We start from the raw sequence: 18753 nt of genomic DNA on the forward strand, positions 1-18753 counted from the left end.
TGCATGTGAGTGAGACCATGGCCAACTCTCTTCAGGGCACTCTTGTCATCTGAAATACCTTGGAATTTTGGAATTTTTTTTTCTTGAAGTGTCCAGTTTGGAAGTAAACGCATCCATGTTTGGTACCAATATCAATCTGAAACTTAGACTGGAACCTTGCCTTGCCAAGAGTCCAGATGTTTGTGAATAGTAGCCAGGCTGTCAGACCCTATGACTCTAAGGTCAGCACAGGGACAAAAGTGTGTCAACCAACCACAGAAGCTGAGGTCACTGCTGGTTTATGGGGAGGATGGCAGAAGTCTTTCAGGAAGGAGTGAAAAGGGCTGGACTCCTCATAAAAAAGGACAAGGGATGTTTCTTTGGACATCTGGGAGTATCAGAGAAAAACTTCTATCTGAACAAGAGGAAGATGCCAATGATAAGAAGCCATGTGATCAAGCAGCAAACATAAGAAATGATTACCTGGCACTTACTCGGTGACAGTAATTAGCCTAAGGATGTACAACTAGTAGAGTTGTGTCTTGGGCTTGCAGCCCAGGCCCTTAACCAGGTTGTAGCTCTGATTGTCTCTTATTGTCATGAGCTATCATATTGCCTTGCACAGACTACATGAATTTTGAAAGCCTAATACAAGTGAAAAGTGATTTATAGATTGTTAGGGACCATAGTATCTGTCATCCAAACATAATACTGAGAGAAAGTTGATGCTAAAAATTACACGAGAACAACATAACTTGGGTTGTCCCAGACAAAAGCATAATGTATGGTGACCCTATTTATAGTCTATAAAACATTCCAAAAATTACACTTCATGTAAAATGGGAATAACACCTATTCCCTGCCTTCATCTCACAGGATTTTTGTAAGAATTGAATGAGATAATGTCCATGATACTATTTTGTAAACTCTGATATAAATACACAGCTTAACAGCCAGGGAAATGTGTGCCCTGTCTTGGAATATGCTTGCATTCTCAATAGCAGCTCCTAAGTAATGACTAAATAAGGACACCAACAACCTGGAAATAAAAACCCTGGCTTCTGGGCCCTTTCATGTGACCAAATATATGCTAATGCCTAAGTTACTCAGCCAGTGAAAGGAAGTAGAAGGATATCTCAAAAATATCTTTAATAACCTAACAGAAATGACTCTCAAAAAGCTAGGATAAAACTCTAATGTAAGCATAACTAGAATTTTCATGAAAATTACACTCTTATAGAGTTAGTGTTAGTGAAATGACTTCTATTAATTCACACACACACACACACACACACACACACACACACACTTCCCCGTCATCTCAAAGTCACATACAAATGGTAGTTTATCCCATTTAACAGACACATTAGAGCTCCTTGAATTTCTCCTGTGAAAATACCAACAATTCTAAAGCAATTGGAACCATAGGACTAATGACTGTGGTCCTGATTAACCACATTCAAGACAATGTGTTTGTTATTCTGCCTCTAAGGTGCTGAAATAATAAAGAGAAATTAATAAAATGCATGGTTTGTAAGAAAGTATAAAAGTCTAAAATCCCATTCAATAAACTAACTTGAATCCAAGTCATGTGAGATCCATCTGACCAAATTCATACCTTGGTTTACTTGCTATGTTCTTAAATTGGATAGTGTAAATTTGACCAAGTACAAAACAGGCTGCTTGCCTCTTGGGATTTCTAAATACTACTCAGTACTCTATTCTGATTCATATAAGTGGAGAAAAGAATACAGCAGCCCTGAGAATTAGTCAGTCATTAGGAAGTGGGCTCACACTTTTCATTTCTAAGAACCCTAAAAATCATCATGTGTGGATTTATGTATGTTGTGCACATGCCAATACATCCAACATCTGCAGGCTGTACAGTAAATGACAAGAGCAATATGCAAAAGAAGACATAATCTCTCCATGCAAGGAGCACACAATCTAAGATATCAGATGTGCTGTTGTCTTGAGTGGGGAGGAGGAAGGAGAGAAGGAGGAGGAAGAGGAGGAGGAGGAAGAGGAGGAGGAGGAGGAGGAGGAGGAGGAGGAGGAGGAGGAGGAGGAGGAGGAGGAAAGTGGGTAGAAGAGGAGGAAAAGGAGAACCAGGAGAGAAAAGGAGGTCAAGAGGATGTGAAATAAAGAAAAAGATTAACTGAGTAGGGGCAAAGTTTTATGGCATGAATTTTTAAAAAGAAAACAGCTAAGCCTTGTCCAGTGTGGCTCAGTTAGCTGAGCATCTTCCCATGCCCTTAGAGGTCACCAGTTCAAATCCGAGTCAGGACACATGCCCAGGTTTCAGGCTTCATCCCCAGTAGGGGGCAGGCAACAGGCAATGGATTGATATTTCTCTCTCATCTATGTTTCCTCTCTCTCTCTCTCTCTCTCTCTCTCTCTAAAATCAGCAAAAACACTTAAAAAAACGAAGAAGAAGAAGAAAAGAAAGCAGCTAAGTAGGTGAGATAAGGGTGGGGTGCTTTTCTCTCCCTTTACACATAATCACAGAAAACCAAATGGCGGATTTAAGAGCAGCCACCCGGCTGTGCAGGCCTGCTGAGAAGCTAGTGGGGTGCAGAAGATATCATCACGGGCAGAGCAGGATGTGGAGCAGGCCAGGGCCTGCACGCCCAGCTCCAGGTATGTGACTGAAAGGCAAGGCGCTGGCCTGCGGCAGGTGCAGCGCAGCCAGTGCCCATCGGCCCAGGAAAAGAAAACCTGCAGGTGCAGTTGGGACATGTCCTGAGTCTCCAAAGCCACGAGCTTTTCTGAATAGTTGTCCTATCTTCATTGTCTGCCTGCAAGATTACAGTTTTCAGCAGGAGGGGATGAGAGAGGGCGTGGTTTGGTGGAGTCTCCCATTCTGGGGCTTTGATGACACATGCGAGCTGCTCTGACTCCAGAAGTGAGGTGCAGTCAGAGGAGGTGAGACTGTGCCAGGGCAGTGGTGATGGTGGGACTTGCCCCACCGGCCCCACCCATGCAGGCCCCGGACCCCTGGGAGGGCGCTCCTGTCTCCAGAGGCCATGGTGGACACGGGGAGTTTGCTGGTTCCAACTCAGCTCTGCCCTCCTGCCCCCCATTCTGGCCATCTGCTTCCTTCTACTTCAGCCATCCTTGGGCAGAATAATTATGTAAGCATTCCACCTCCGTGCTCAAAGCCCCAGCATTCCAAATGCTGTTTGAGTTCTCTTGGCACATCCTAGGTACCCACAGTTTCATACACACTGTCAGTGCTCAGAGGTTCTTTGATAAAGGGCCTCTTAGTCCCTTTCATGACCTGTAATCAGAAGAAGTTTTTAACTAAACAACTATCATGTTCAGCTAGAAACAGGAGAAAGAGACCCATGTGTCTTTTCCAAGCTCCCAATACTTGGCCAAGGGGACTTCCTGCCTTCCCTCACCCCCTCATTCAGAAAAAGACTATTAGAGAATGGAGGGATCAGGATATGGGAACGATGAAATTTTCTATTTTATAAATTTAACTCAGGGTTATAGTAGTTGCTAGGGCAATGGCTGTGGTCAAGGGAAGAAGGGACCTGAGGGTGAGGGACTGTGCTATGACTGATGGTGACACGAGGAAAAGATCTAGTGAGGCAGAAAAGGAAGTACTAGGTCATGAAGAAGGGTCCAAAACAAACATTAAAGAAGACAGCAAGAATAATCTGACCCCTTCAAAACAGTAACCCAAGGCAATGAGGTGATGGCACAGCCCAGACAACTACATCTGGTGAGAAGCCAAAGGAAAAGGATGTGTGGAGGGATAGCTGAGGACTAGACAGAGGAAGCTACCAGGACGAGAGAAGAGGTGGCTGTCCAAGCTTATCACCAGGTCCAGATGTCCCGTGAAGCCACTTGCTGGGGGTGGCTCTACATGTTTGCTTGGATCTTTCCTCTGACCTTCAGGCCTTGGAAGCTCCTGGAGGGCAGAGAGCATCTGGGTGGGGTGGCGACAGATGCACCCATGTGAAGAGTGTGAGGGATTATTCCAGGTTGAATTCCTTCTTTCTCAGGTGACTGGATGCTGGCCGCCCTGTGCCCCCCCCCCCCCCCTTTCATTCTTGGCCTGCTTCAGTCTGCCCGAGGCACGCAGGCGGCTGCTCCAACCACATGCCCTGTCAGGACCTGTTGATTCATGGAGAAGAATGCAAGGATATTAAATCCCTTCAAATACTGAAAGGGGAGGGCCCTGTGTTGTGGGGTGCTGGGGTTTGGGGTTTCAAAAGTTATAGTATAAAATCATAATATAGAACAATTTAAGGCGGGACCCCAGAACCCAGAGAGAGAGGGGGGTGTTGAGTCTTTTTGTTCCTTGAACAGAAGAAACCAGTGGTGGTGAAATTCTTTTGTCTCCCAGCTCCAGGTGGGTAGGGGCAGCCCTTGACCCCCAGTCCCCCTTGCCCCTGTGCCTCAGCAAGGCTACCACTGCCTTTCTGAGCTGGAGGGCCCCCAAGACTTTTGCTTTGCCCAACCCCAGCCCTCAGAGCTACACCCATCACTGTCAAGTGCATGCATATTCTGGAAAGTTTATTGAGCAAGAACTCCTTAGCACCATGCCGGGAAAGGGATGCCCTTCCTCAGAAGCCATGCGCACACAGTACCCCCATAAGCCTTTGCACTGGAGAGGCAGCATGGCCAGGGTGAAAGGTGGGCTCTGCAGCCAGGTGGGACTGGTGCTCTGGTCTCACCACCTGCCTGTGTGGCGCCAGACAGGTGCCTTGACCACTCTGTGCCTCTGCACGGTGGGGGTCATCAGCAAATCTACCGCACAAGGTTGTGAAGACTTAAGCGAATAGATATCGTAAGCACATAGAATGGGATCTGAGCTCTTATAATTATGACAGGCAGCTGATTAACTCTGTAAAGGTCTGTGTGTTTTGGCTACCTTTCTGGATTTTGGACCTGTTTTCTTATTCAGTGTCGCCTTCTCAAGAGGAGCTGGGATATCGTGCTCCCTTGCAGCATTCAGACAGCACTCCGTGCCACTGGCGGCCGGTCTGCTGCCATTCCTGAGCAGAGCTGGAATGCCTCCAAGGATCAGCGTCCTACGCGGGTATGCCTGGAAGGAGCCAAGACAGGTGCAGTTCAGCTGCCGGGAGGAGATGACTCAGAGTCCTCATTAGACCAGGCAAAACACCTTCCCTGCAAAAATGCTCAGCGAGGAATAGCTAGGAATGAAATGCTTTACTTTCACAGGATGCTGACTCTTGATCAGAGGGAAATCCCAATTGGTTGAGCATCTAGGGCCTTCACCTTACAAAAAGTGTGATGGAAGAGCACAGGCTACTTTGAAGGAATCCTTTCCTAGATCTATCCCTATCCACTCAATGGTGATCTATTGCTCCATGAGTTTTAAAGCATTTTTTGGTCTGGTCTTAATTTAAGTGTGTGTGTGCGTGTGTGTGTGTGTGTGTGTGTGTGTGTGTGTGTGTGTGTCCCCACATGAACTCAAATTTACACCCAGTGGGACTTTCCCGCTCTGACACTCTTGTCTTAACTCCTCAGTCCCACCTGTTTTGCACTTACTTGCAGTTTTGCAGATGAGTCTCTAGACACGTGCACATAGTTTCAGCTTCTACTCCTGCCTGAAGGAGAGGATCTCTTGCTTTGTTGATCATTTCTAATCACTTCACAGAAGCTATAGACCCCAATTAGGGCTCAGATAATAAAGGTGAGCTGGACACAGTCTGGGGATCACAGGCAATAGATATATGACTCTGGGGACTTTGCCTACATCTTTCAGGCCAAAGGCTGCTCCTGAACACTGACAGGGTCCTTAAGGTCCATTGGTGAAGTAACTCTCCCATAATGAAGGCTGCAGGTGCAGTGAGCAAACTGCCTGGCTCAAGCCAACAGCTGAGACGACTAGGCCACGCAGACTCCACCTGGTCCTCCTAGGTTGATTCCTTAATTTTTTCTCTAGAAGAAACCATAACCTTGAAAAATAAACAATGAAAGTCCTGCTACGATAGGGACTACAACTGTAATCACTCTAGGAGCCCATAGAGAAGCACCCACAGCTGTCCTTTCCTGGACAACCTCAAGCTGGATGAATGTGAGGGAAATAAAGAGGGAAATTGGTCAAGAGAGGAAAGAAGAGGAGAAGCAAGAGGGATGAGGATGAAATGGTGCGAAAAGAGGCAGAACAGCATGAGCCTCACCCTTACCTAGGAATTGCCAGGTGCATAGGACAGCAAAACAACAATGCGATGCATTTTAGGAAAACACCAGTCCTGATGGACAGGGGTGGGAAACAGCTAAGCACAGGCTCCAGGAATAATAATAAACAAAGCAGGCTTAGGGCTCTGTAGGGAGCAGGAAGGGGCCACTTTAATCACAGTGGTGTCCCAGGGCATCCCATTCCAATGGCACATGGCCCAGCTGGATGAACCTGGGGGTGGGGAGGATAAGAAAGCTGTCGGGAGTGGGTTTACCTGATTGGGGCTCATCCTTTCCTTCGGGTTGTGACATCAATGACAAGTAGCTGGTGGAGGAGGTCAGGCGTGATAGGAGAGCACAGTGTCCACCTCATCTTCAGGATAGGGGGACACTGTGTGGAGGCTCCATGCTTCAACAGAGAATTAGTTCCCTTCTCTGGAAGGCAAACCCAGACGGACTGATGGCCGCGGAGCAGCTGCAGCCCTGCCCTGCCTGGAGAGCAGTACCAGCCCAGGGGGTGCTGCTTAGAATGCGGAGTCTCGAGCCCCACCAGCCCTGCTGGGTCAGAGCCCCCATTTCACTGGATCCTACAGTGACACGTGTTTGTGAGAAATTCGACTTGAGACGTTCTGCAGACCAACCAGCCCGGACTCTCCGAGAGCAGCACAAACTTTACATACATCACACATTGCTAAAGAAATCGCTTAATTGGTCTGAAGAAATGAAAACTCGGGTTTGATTTAATTGGCCTCAGTCCTAAAAGAACAATAATCAACAACAACAAATGGGGAGCTGTTTTCATTTAAACGTTAACCTAATGTAGCCACACCCAAAGGAAAAACAAATTTGAAAATTGGAAATGGTCTTTATTGCAGCCAGAAATAATTTGGTGAAATAATCGGGAAAACCTAATAAGGAAAGGTCTTGCTAGACTGGAAGTCCACCAATAGGATGCCTCATTTTCCTCATTAGAATATGTGAAGATGGCCGAAGGAAGCAGCAGACCTGCATGGCTGAGGAGACCATGAGCTTACACACTGGGGAGGAATGGAACTGATAATGTTATAAGGGCCTGACAGTAAATCGAATATTTAAAAGAGATTTTACCCCAATATTCACATGAAAATGAAGTGTTCCTAGCAGCCTCTCATTCACACATGCATTCACATACTTGGGCACAGTCACAGAAACTTCAGGAGCAACACGGCGAGTACCGAAGCCATGCCAGAAACCCCAGTGGCATGTCATTATACCCACACAATCACTGGCATCCTTTGGGTGCTGAACAGTATGGCCCTCATCCTCAGTAATTGGTGGCTTGCTGTGTACCCATGCCTTGATTTAATCTCTAAAGAAAATATCTCTTCCCCTAAGATACACATTTTCTTGTTTATTTTCACCTCTTCTTGCCTGGTGAGCCTACAGTGCCCCTGTTATGTGGCCCAGCCACACACACACACACACACACACACACACACACACAGATCCCTGGGTGAGAGGTTGTCAGGAGAAAGGGCATTTGAATAAACAGGCTCTTATGGGCTCTGCTCCCTCCCCCTTCACCTGAAGTGCACTCCCTCCCTGCACCACCAACCTCCACTGACAGTCACCAACTGCCAAGCATCCCTGCGGGGACAGCTTTCCTTCAGGCCTGCACAAAACAGAGTTTGAAGCACAAATGCCTAAGTAAAAAGTTCCAGTGAAAAAGCAGGAAGTAAGATGTTAAACTTCATCTCTGAGTATTTCAATCACTGTTTTGGTCAGATAAGTTAGTGGTATTAAAGTGCTTCATCATTAATAGCAATATCTTCTCATTGTTACAACACTGAACAACAGATCACAGTAGCAATATGAAACCCTTGTTGACAGAGCTCAAAGGAGGCAGACCATGAGAAGACACCCCCTGCTCCTGTCATCTGTGCTCACTGCTTATGAGTTTTGTACTGCTACTTCTTTCTTAGTGTATCTCTCTTGTCTTTCGGAGCGAACATCCCTGTAAATGTCATTTAGAGCTTGGAAAATATCATTAAAATGTTCAAGGTAAAACAGTCAATAGCACTGGTTTTTACGAAAAGTTCATGTTGCTTTTGGTAGAAAAGAACTAGCCACTATTTCCATAAATTATTGGTTTCATTTTCATCCAAGATGTCACACAACTTGAGCCCATATATACCAGATCTGTGTGCTTCTTTAAAAACCGTAAGGAAAATAAGGAAAGAAATTGACAGGCATCAGATTGGATAAAGGAAAGCCAGGTCTTATCATGGACTATAGCAGGGAGCGAGAGGAAGCAAAGCTGGGGCTTCTCTCTCTTTTTATAGCCACATAATTACAGAAAATCAAATGGCAGAGGTAAGAGCAGCCGCTTGGCTGTGCAGGCCTGCTGAGAAGCTAGTGGGGTGCAGAAGATATCATCACGGGCAGAGCAGGATGTGGAGCAGGCCAGGGCCTGCACGCCCAGCTCCAGGTATGTGACTGAAAGGCAAGGCGCTGGCCTGCGGCAGGTGCAGCGCAGCCAGTGCCCATCGGCCCAGGAAAAGAAAACCTGCAGGTGCAGTTGGGACATGTCCTGAGTCTCCAAAGCCACGAGCTTTTCTGAATAGTTGTCCTATCTTCATTGTCTGCCTGCAAGATTACAGTTTTCAGCAGGAGGGGATGAGAGAGGGCGTGGTTTGGTGGAGTCTCCCATTCTGGGGCTTTGATGACACATGCGAGCTGCTCTGACTCCAGAAGTGAGGTGCAGTCAGAGGAGGTGAGACTGTGCCAGGGCAGTGGTGATGGTGGGACTTGCCCCACCGGCCCCACCCATGCAGGCCCCGGACCCCTGGGAGGGCGCTCCTGTCTCCAGAGGCCATGGTGGACACGGGGAGTTTGCTGGTTCCAACTCAGCTCTGCCCTCCTGTCCCCCACTCTGGCCATCTGCTTCCTTCTACTTCAGCCATCCTTGGGCAGAATGATTATGTAAGCATTCCACCTCCGTGCTCAAAGCCCCAGCATTCCAAATGCTGTTTGAGTTCTCTTGGCAAATTTTAAGTATCCACAGTTTCATACACACTGTCAGTGCTCAGAGGTTCTTTGTTGAAAGACCTTCCAGCTTCACTGGGAGGTGTCTCTTCTCTTCTGATTTTTACATGAAATCAGAAAGTTAGACTGGGACCCATACTTATAACACACACAAGTATAATATATACTAGAGGCCCAGTGCACAAAATTCATGCATGGAGTGGGAGTTCCCTCAGTCCAGCCTGCACCCACTCCAATCAGGGGCCCCTCAGGGGGTGTCCTACTGCCAATCTGGGACTGCTGGCTTCTAACCACTCACCTGCCTGCCTGCCTGCCTGGTTTCCCCTAACCCCTCTTCCTGCCTGCCTGATCGCCCCTAACCTCTCTACCTGCCTGATCACTCCTAACTGCTCTCCCTTGCCAGCCTAACCTCACCCCCAACTTCCCTCCCCTGCCAGCCTGGTTGCCAACTGCCCTCCCCTGCAGGCCTGATCTCACCCCCAACTGCCCTCCTCTGCTGGCCAATTTGGTTCTGATTGGTCAGTTTCTCTGTCAGTCAGCATCTCTGGGCCTATCAACGGGGCCTGATCAGAAAGGCAGGGCTACAGCCCCAGTGGAGGCCTGGAGAGAAATGGAGGCACAGGGAGAGAAAGAGAAGCAAGTTCTGATAAACTTCTGCCACAGAGGCTACGGATCAGACCCTGCCTCTCTCTCTGCAGGCCTCTCTGTGGACCTGATCTGCAGCCCCCTAGGCAGTCAGTGCTGGGTCAGGGTGCCTGCAGACACCCCAGTCAGTGTCTTCTACCAGCACTGACTTCTGGTCTGGTCGAGCCTTTGGTCCTTATGACCCTGGCTCTTTATTATATAGACTAGAGGCCCAGTGCACAAAAATTTGTGCACTCGGGGGAAGGGGGGTCCCTCAGACCGGCCTGTGCCCTCTCGCAGTCTGGGACCCCTCGGGAGATAACGACCTGCTGGCTTAGGCCTGCTCCCGGGTGGCAGAGGGCAGGCCCAATCCCTAGGTGCAGCCCCTGGTTGGGCTCAGAGCAGGGCCGATTGGGGAGTTGAGGCGCCTTCCCCTGTCATGCACAGAGCAGGGCAGATTGGGAGGTTGTGATGCTACCCTCAGTCACGCTCAGGGTAGGGCCGATTGGGGGGTTGGGGCACCGTCCCCTGTCACACTCAAGGCAGGGTTGATGGGGAGGTTGTGGTGCCACCGCCAGTCACGCACAGAGCAGGGCCAATCAGGGGGTTGGGGCTCCATACCCTGTCATGCACAGAGCAGGGTCAAACAGGGTGTTGGGGAGCTCCCCCCTGTCACTCACAGAGTAGGGCCGATAGGGGAGTTGGGGCACCGCCCCCTGTCACACTCAGGGCAGGGTGGATCAGGGAGTTGGGGCGCTGCCCTCTATCACCCACAGAGCAGGGCCAATCAGGGGGTTGGGGCGCCGCCACTGTCACACTCAGGGCAGGGCAGATGGGGAGGTTATGGCTCTACCCCATCACACACAGAGCAGGGCCCGGGGGCGGGAGGGAGGCTTAGAGCGCTGCCCTCTAACACCCACTGAGCAGGGCCGATCAGGGGGTTGGGGCGCCGCCACTCTCATACTCAGGGCAGGGCCAATGGGGAGGTTATGGCTCTACCCCGTCACACACAGAGCAGGGCCCGTGGGGGGCGGGGGGGTTGGGGCCCCGCTCCCTGTCACACACAGAGCTGCAGGGCAATCAGGGGGTTTGGGCGCTGCCCCCTGTCACGCTGATCCCGGTGCTGGGAGGCATATTACCCTTTTACTATATAGGGTGGAGGCCTGGTGCATGGGTGGGGCTGGCTGGTTTGCCCTGAAGGGTGTCCTGGATCAGGGTGGGGGTCCCCACTGGGGTGCCTGGCCAGTCTGGCTGAGGGGCTGAGGGCTGTTTTCAGGCTGGGACTGAAGCTCCCAACCGCTCCTTTTTTTCTTTTTTTCTATTTTTATTCTGGGCCAGCTTTAGCTCTGAGGCCTCGGCTGCTGAAAACAGGTTTCTGGCCTTTGTTTACCGTCTGTATCTGATACAATGTTGCGGTCCGGCTGGCTGAAGCTCCGCTGAGTAAAGCAGGTTCCTGGGGGTTTTTTAGCTTCTTTATTCGCAACATAGTTGCTTAGAGTTGTAGCTGAGAGGCCGGCAAGTCAGGCGGGGAACGTTGGAGTCCTCCGTCACTGAAGCAGGCAAGCCTCCCTGTTCGCATCAGCTGCCTGGCTGCCGGCCGCCATCTTGGCTGCCAGTTAATTTGCATATCTCGGCCCTACTCTGTGAGTGACAGGGGGATTAGCCAATGGGAAGGGTAGTGGCCGTACGCCAATTACCATGTTTCTCTTTTATTAGTGTAGCTATTTGATTTCAGAGAGGAAGGAAGAGGTAGAGAGAGATAGAAACAGCAATGATGAGAGAGAATCATTGCTTTGATCGGCTGCCTCCTACACACCTAGCCGGCTACCCAGGCATGTGCCCTGACCAGGAATCAAACCCAGCCGTGACCTCCTGGCTCGTAAGTGGACACTCAACCACTGAGTCACACTGGCTGAGCTCTAACACACACTTTAATCTAACCCTCTGCTTCCTCCAAAAGGTGTCAATCCTCAGAGAATATTTAATATTTCTATCAGTGTTCCTGTGAGAAAATGGGAGCCATAGCTCTCAGTTAACCTATCAAAACTATAGCAGATATATGCAACAGCACTATCATTGCAATTTATTCTATTAAACCATCTCAGTGCTAATGAGGGAAGATAGGGTGTTTTTTTTTTTTATGTTTATCCATAGGGGGAGGGTTGGCCCTGGCTCCCACATGATGCTTTTAAAAATAATTCCCACGCGTTTAATGCTTTTTATTTTCTTCTACCAGAATGCAAATCCATGAATGCATAAGACCTCCCTAATGTCTTCCCTGGCCTTGTACATATAGACATTTAATAAATAGTTTCTAAATGAATGAATCCCAAGGTATTATTGGAAAAACTTTTTTTGTGTTGGATCTGAAAAGAGTTGTGTACTCAGGGTAATGTTTTTAGAAAGTTATTGTGACTTCATTAGTACTCAACAACATAAAGTGAGGGGCTGAGTTAATTCTCCAATGTCTAATGCAGCCCTAATGGCCTATGGCAGTGGTCGGCAAACCTCAGCTCGTGAGCCACATGCAGCTCTTTGGCCCCTTGAGTGTGGCTCTTCCACAAAATACCATGTGTGGGTGCTCACATACAGTGCGATTGAAACTTCGTGGCCCATGCGCAGAAGTCGGTTTTCAGCCTGGGCTAGTCTATTTTGAAGAAGTGGCGTTAGAAGAAGTGGGGGGTGTCGGTCGGTCGGTCGGTCGGTCGGTCGGTTAGGCGAGGGGAGACACGGCTCAGGCGGGCAGCCAGATATGCAGCACAGGGGAGGTACATTGTTTTGAGGTATGTTCGCTGAGGTCGACCCCTTCCAACTCTCCCATCCACACTCGTCTATCTGAAACAAGTATACAAGACGAGTGTGGATGGGAGAGTTGGAAGGGGTCGACCTCAGCGAACATACCTCAAACAGATTGAGGACGTTTTTATCAAAGGCCAATTTAGGAGTATCCTAATTAAGTTAATAACAATGTACCTACCTATATAGTTGAAGTTTAAAAAATTTGGCTCTCAAAAGAAATTTCAATCGTTGTACAATTGATATTTGGCTCTGCTGACTAATGAGTTTGCCGACCACTGGCCTATGGCATATAATATGAAATCAAGTGCAGATGTCAATGTTTTTATTCTACCCATCATTTCATGGGCTTCAATAGCATTCTGTTCATTGATCACCAAACAAAATTGAAAATGGCCTCTTGGAGAACAAAAAGGAGTTAACCATGGACACCTCCACCCTGGAATAGTTACTGTGATAAGTATTTCTTTGCTTACAGAAGAGTAAGAGCTGATGCAATGCCTTTACATGAATTCTATATATGTGAGTATATTACATGGAATACACCTTCTAAATGGGAACAAAAGTAGACTCCAATTGACATGTACAGTAAGTTTGGTTTCATTCAAAGAGAGATTATTATATTGGTAATGCTAGAACAAGTTATGACAATCTGTTAAATAAATAACGTTGTGAAGCTTAAAAATTAACTTATTATATATATTCTGTTTTCTAAGATGATCCCCTGCAAGAGTAGACAACTGATGAATTACACTAGGATAATGCTTGTAGGTAAAGTAATAATATTGAGGATTTCAAAACTCATAAGTATTTAGCACATGGCTAGCCACAAAATTTTAACTTTTAAAAGCTGTGAATGTGCAGGTCAATAGGATAAAATATTATCTGGTAAATTATGCTGACTGAGAAAAGTCTTTCTTTCCCCACAGGTATCTGTTACATTCCTAGAAATGGACAATGTCCATGCCAGTTAGAAGTTATAGCACTTTTGGTGTTTCTGAAAGGTTGCCTAGATTCATAGCACAGACTAGAACATCTTAATATGATAAAGGACTTCTGGAGTTTCTTCCAGTCACTTTTGCCATTACGCTCACATACCTGACTGGCCCAAGGCCTCTCACACCTCCACACCTCTTTCAGCCTTCCTTTCACGTTTTCCTGCCTGACAAATTCCTACTCTCCCTTCACATCAAATTCACCTCCACTCTGAATTTTTCCATTCTCTGCCAAGAAGTCTGGCCCAGAGCCCATTGTCCAGACTTCTCATAGCATCATATGGCATTGCACTCATTTATCAATGTTGATTTCACTGAGTCCGGGGACCATAATTCATTTCATTGCCTTGTCTGGCATATAATAATTCCCCATTAAAGTGACAGATACATGTAGTTTTCAAACCAAACTCATGGACTCTAAAATTTTCCCAAACATTCTCAGAATTAAGATCTTCTACCCTCATGAATAACAAATGCTTGTGTAGACTATCCATCCTTTACTAGTTTCATGGTAACTTACCCTCTCAAGAAGCATGCCACACCACAGACCTAGCCATTACAGGAACATATTTTCCTCCAAAATCTTCATCTTTATTATTTTAAACTTTTAACACCATCTTGTAAATTTCTACCTCTCAAACCCCAGTCTCGTTTCACTTTATCTTTCATGTCATAAACACTTCTACTACCATAATCCCTACATTTTTCTCCCAAATTATCAACTTGAATTGACAGTACCTTATTCCCTCTTCCTAGCATTCTCTGTTTTATTTTTTTCCTATGGGTAACTCTCATACACACCAAACTTAGTTCTGGCCTTATCTCTTTCAAGAAACTCTCTCTGGTGGTCATTGGTGAGAGGTTAGCATACCCTCCTGTCATTCCATTGCTATATACAGTCCTTGATAGTACAACTTCCTATTAGTGTATCTCTACATTCTTCAAAAGATGAGCTCTTTAAGGGACAAAATACACCTTATTCATCAGCAACCGATGTCAATAAATAACTGTTAACCTCTCCCCTTGTGCAAAGATTCTATTGGCAGCCTGGGAAAGGTCTGTAAATCCAATTTGCAGAGGATAGAAAGTTGACTGGCCCTGGCTGATACAGCTCAGTTGGTTGAGCGTCGTCCTGTGCACTAAAAGGTCCAGTTTAATTCCCCATCAGGGCACACGCCTGGACTGCAGGATCCATTCCCCAGCAGGAGGCAGCTGATTGATCTTTCTCTCTCCCAAATAAAAAAAATAAAAGAAGAAGAAAGTTACCTGGATCCTTGGGAAGTTAGAGCACACCAGGAGTGCCGCTAAGATCTAAGGAAAACCAAATCTATCTGGGCCCTTCTCTACAATTTTAAAATTCTAAATGGGAAAACAAAACACTGCTTCATTGAGGAGCTGATGATATTTGTGAAGAATTTATCTCCCATTTCCCCTTTTACTCACAGTGCAATGCAGTTCCTTGAAGACTTTTATCTATGGTTAATCTTGGGTATTCCTACAAATGACAGTTAACATGAATACTCTTCACACATACTATGGGGTGCACAGCCACATGGGAAAGAAATAGCTGGTTGGGTATATTTAGGCAAATACCAAAATATGATTCACATCAGTGCTCTCAATGAATTGGCTTATGAGTTCATGCATCTTTCCTCTGTCAGCTAAGAGTTTATCTGTTCTTGAAGGTTGTACTTTTATGGCACATCCCCAACCCTATATTCTTCAAGAAAATCCAAAAATTGAAAATAAGAGAGGTATGCAAGAATTATCTCCTCATCTTTTGAACCCTCAATATTTTTTTGTCTTTGACATCAATTTGTCAGTTTTGTAGATTTAAGAGACCTGAAAGCCTTGTATTCATCACTCCCCCCTTACACATTCATATTTTGGCATCAACTGGCATGTTATAGGTGTTCTATAAATATTGACTATTTGATTGATAAAAAGACCACACTGATCACTGATCTAAAGGAACAATCTCTCAGGACGCTGAAGGCTAGAGTTTCTAGTAAACAGGCCTGTCATTCTTTAGAGCTATCTTGGCTACCATGAAAACAAAATGTATTTCTCAAAAGTATCTTTAGTTTACAGAAGTCTACATATTCAGCAGTTTGGTGGTGGTGATGATGCAGTCACTTCTTGATGAGGAGCCACATACTGAACCAAATGATTTGCAGATCTGGTTAAAGAGTATCCGTGCCTTAACCAGCTCACTGAAGGCTTTTTATGATTCGTGTGTCATTTTAATATTTTACAATCACTTTATATCTATGGCTTCATTTGCCTTTTACAACCATCCTGGAAGTGGATGGGGGCAGATGTGGAAACTAATGGATAAATAAACTGAGGCTCAAAGAGGTCAGGAGACTTTGGTTCCAGAGTCTGCATGAGAGAAATGCCTATGGACAAGGTTACAATTCTGGCCCCGAGAAACCCAGCAGCTTAGGATAAACAGAATCCATGTGCGACCAAGTAGAAGAGTGAACGAATGCTACAACAGAGGTCTGACGGAAGTGTCAGGGAGCACAGAGGAAGATATGAAGTCCAGCCTCCCTGGCATGCCGTCCCCACCCCAGGAGGGACCCTCATCCAGGAGAGGGCTGATTCCGTGGAACCCGAGAAAACACTTTGCGTGGAAACCTTCCCAAATGCTGCAGGTTCTGAAGTGATAAAAGGGGCTTTTAATATGTGCAGTGCGGTAATTATGTTTGTTTTAATGGAGCGAAGTGTGCTTCTGTTGTGCCATGGCGCAAAGTCCTAATTATTCCAACGCAGCCATTAATTAGCTCCCACACAGCAGAGATGATAGCAGATGTTAGACAGATAGCATCTCTTGGCCATTTGCCCGCCAGGCCTGGCCACAAGGACACTTCAAAAGCAGCAGCAGCTTCTACCAGGAGCATCCCACCACATGTTCTAAGTGAGACATCAGAGCCCAGAGTCGATTTGACGTCTGGAGCGAGAGAGTCACTGTGGCGGCAGCAGCCCTTTCTCACAGCTCTCGGGTAGATGCGGCAGCGACTGGGCCCGTTTAGAACGGTGATCTGGGCCGCCTGGAGCCCAGTGTCCTGCTGACTGTTTTCACACAGACAAGAAGCTCCCATCCGGACACAGAGCCTGTGTCAGGAACTCAATTCCAACTTACAAGGCTGCGAGGACATCATTTACTTGACTGGAGAACAAGATGTACCCAGAAAACCTGTTCCACTTCTTGCCACCACTACCAGGAAAACATAGGTGTAAAAAACGAGCTGGATTTGTGTGGTATACTATTGCTCAAACTTGAGCACCCAGAAGCAGGCACCAGCCTGCCTGCATTTTTCCTATCCCAGCCTTATGAGTAACAGTCAGGAAAACACAAAAGGGCTTTAAAAAGTTCAAAGAATTTTTTTTAAAAAAGTGACTGCATCATTATCACCAACAAACTGCTGAATATTTAGACTTCTGTAAACGAAGAAAAACACACACACTTAAGCTGAGAGACGACTGGGGGTTCTTTTTTCTCTGCATCAACCGTAGCAAAGAGATTTCCTCGAAGCCGAGTCCCTCAAAGTGTCAGTTGCTGTGTTTTCTATGCATATGTGTGCACATGTGTGAATGCACACACACACACATACACACACACACATACACACACACACACATACACACACACATACACACACACATACACACACATACACACACACATACACACATACACACACATACACACACATACACACACACATACACACACATACACACACATATACACACATACACACACACATACACACACATACACACACACACACACACACACACACACACCTGCGTCTTTCATAAGCAGCCTGCCTGGAAAGAGACCTGGAAAGAAAACAGAAGTAAGGAAATACTCCTCGTGACAAAGATTTTCACTATTTTGTTCTTAAATCACATTTTCCTTTGTCTTTTCATTGCACTTCCACCAAACCACGGAAAGACTATCACCCATCATATTTGCAGTTTGAAGGGCTCTCCGTTTGAAAAAAGAGTAAGTGAAAAAACTCCCATAATAATGAGGAAAACCACACTTGCTTCTGCTGGCACAGACTCTGTTTGAACAAAGCCACGAACTGCCATCAGGAGGAGACTTCAGAGGGAGTGGGAGGGGGAGAGAGCATGTGCTAAGTTCCTATGGGATGCCCCCTCCAAGGCAACATGTTAAAAATGTTGATTGGTGAGGGACTTCCCAGAATCAATACATTGCTCCTCCTTCCACGTGGAGATGGGGAAGATAACCCAGACAAGAATGAAGTCAAAGAACTGGCTTCTTAGCTGAGGAGGAAGAGCATGAATTTCAGAAAGACCTCCACAACTTAAGGGCTCTGGAATAATGCCAATTAAAAATAAGCTAACAGTTTAACATGTTAAATAACAGTCAAAATATTAACAGTGAGATGTAGCAGTGAGCAAACTGCCATGACTGACTTGGTCCCAGCCAAAGCAGAGGACGGCCCATCATAGCCCTTTACTAAGAACAGAATGTCACACATCTGAAAAGGATCGTGAAACGGCATTTAAATCTCTATTTTAATACTGAAACACCAAGAACTCACTAAGTGCCATCCTGTAAGGTCAGGACGAGTGGAGACCATGTAGATTAAAGTCTCATCCTGTCAACGGGAAAGCCAGACCCCGATGACCCTCAGGCCTCGCAGCCAGCTGATGCAAAAGGGACTGCAGGGAAATGTCTGTTATTACCCCACTTTATAGATAAAGAAACGGGGGCCAATAACGGGTCTAGGGTAATCCAGCAAATAAAGAGCACGGAAGATCTCTGACTCACAGCTTGCTGTCTGCAGACCTGCTGCTCCAACTTCTCCGTAAAACAGTGGCCTCGGGTCTGAATGCACAAATGGAAGGACAAATGGAACTATATGAGTCTTGAATCTACATTTGCAAGCACCTCCTAGCAAAGCGGCCTTCCTCTCTCATCCCGGTCAAGGTGTGTTCCCTACAGCATAGCTGAGAGCCCAGGTGCAGGGCTGTGGGTGGGAAAGGCCACTATATTTGGGGGGTGGGGGGTTGATGCCCCATGTGCAAAGAAAAGCTCGAATCCCTGATTCTACCCCACAAAGTTAATTAATACTTGATTTTCCTGACACATTTTTTTTGAACAAATACTGTATTTTACATTCGTCTTTGCACTTTC

This window comes from Myotis nattereri (assembly GCF_964212035.1).
Source record: "Myotis nattereri genome assembly, chromosome: 17".
NCBI classification, from domain to species: Eukaryota; Metazoa; Chordata; class Mammalia; order Chiroptera; family Vespertilionidae; genus Myotis; species Myotis nattereri.